The following is a 1,705-nucleotide window of genomic DNA, read 5'->3' on the forward strand; positions in this document are numbered from 1 at the left end:
AAAGAAAGAAAGGAAGGAAGGAAGAAAGAAAGAAAGAAAAGAAAGAAAGAAAGAGAGAGAAAAGACAAATATTCTCACAGATGCAAGGGCATCAGAAAATACTTTACCTTGGGGAACTTTTGAAAAGTATTAGAAACAATCTTTAAATGTCTAAGAAATAAAGCAAATTAAGGATTCAAGCAGGATAAATTATTGTGAAAGAGAATGAACGGTAAACACAATTTTTCCTGTCCTGTCCAATTAAAGCAAATCCTACATTATAGGCTTCTAGGGCCTTGTACCTTCTGGATGGCACTTGCCACAATTACTGGTGTATATCACTGACTGATCGAATGCTGTTCCTCCATGTTAACCAGTGCTCTCATTACACTGTGAGCAGTCAGAATGTGCAGCTGCTCACCTTTGTAGGTACCTCTGCTGCCAGCATGATGCCTTACAACAGAGCAAGAACTCGTTTCTTAGGGGACAAATATGCATAAACAAATGAAACTGACACTTCTATTGTACGACTTACCAAACCTCACCCCATTATAATTTATATGTAATATGTGTCTCCTTTGCAAGTTCCTCAGGGACAAGAGCTGCATTCACTGCTGCATCTTCAGAGTCTCTGGACACTGCTCAAACTAAATAGTCACTTAGCATTTACTGGATTATTGAATTGAATCCTCTGCTGCACCCTTCAGTCACCAAACATCCCTTCCACACTAAACAACCAAAATGGCATATGCTCTTTCATGTCTCCATGCCTTTCTATGTATTGTGTTCCAGCTTGGGATTCTTGGCCTCATCTTCCCACTTTGTGAACCCCTCAGCCTTCCAGTCAGCTCCAATACCATCTCTGTCAATACTCAAGCAAATTTGCTGCTACTGGAGCAACTGGCCATGTCATACTGAAATTATTGGCTTCTCTGTTTGTCTTGCACTTTAAATGGAGGGTTCCTTGAGAACTATGATTTTCATTTTTCCCACTGTAGACACAATGTTACGAAAGTCAGAGGAGATACTGATTAAATGTTTGCTAAATCAATAAACTTTCTAAAGAATTAAATAAATGAACTTACTAAAGGGATCACATGGGTGTGTGAGCAGTTGCTTATCTATTCAGAAGGACTTTGAAAAAATAAGTCAATTACTGGCTAACTTTGAAATATCAAAATAAAAATGGCTATCATGCATGTCCTCACATTCCTAAATCAGCCTGTACTCAGAATATACAGTGCTTCCAAAGTTTGGAAAAAGAAGTTAAGGTGAAAGATTTAACTACATCATACTGAAATTATTTTCTGCCTTTTATGTAGTCATATAGTTTTGCTGACTTCAAGCTCTTCCCTCAAAATTGGAAGATAAAAGGAGAGAAATTCTTCAGCATCTTTTAAACTTTTTAATCTAATTAATAGTTAAATCAAGAAATGTTTCTTATCAAAATTTCCTTTAGTCTATTATACAATATTCATTTTCTCTGTCATGTGAAAGTGCCATCATTTTTGATACTTAGAGAATTCTATGAAAGTTTTAATGGGAAGATTTAGTCAAACTTTTAATGTCTCTTTTTTTAAGAATTATACTTTCTTAGATGTAGACATTTTAGTTAGATTTTCTTGCTCTATAATTGGTTTCTTTTCTTGTACTTATTTTTGCTGAGCTTTTTTTTTTTTCTCTTGAAAGCCTGAAATAATCTAACCTTACCTGGGTATTGATGAGG

At 35.4% G+C, this 1,705-nt stretch overlaps 1 pseudogene; it reads left to right on the plus strand.

Annotated features, from left to right (window-relative positions):
- The window catches only part of LOC106735968 (60S ribosomal protein L21 pseudogene), a 6,312-nt pseudogene extending 5,415 nt beyond the window's left edge, over positions 1-897 (plus strand).
- The last annotated feature ends 808 nt before the right edge of the window (positions 898-1,705 follow it).

The sequence above is a fragment of the Tupaia chinensis genome, unplaced genomic scaffold, assembly GCF_000334495.1.
Source record: "Tupaia chinensis unplaced genomic scaffold, TupChi_1.0 Scaffold000597_1, whole genome shotgun sequence".
NCBI classification, from domain to species: Eukaryota; Metazoa; Chordata; class Mammalia; order Scandentia; family Tupaiidae; genus Tupaia; species Tupaia belangeri.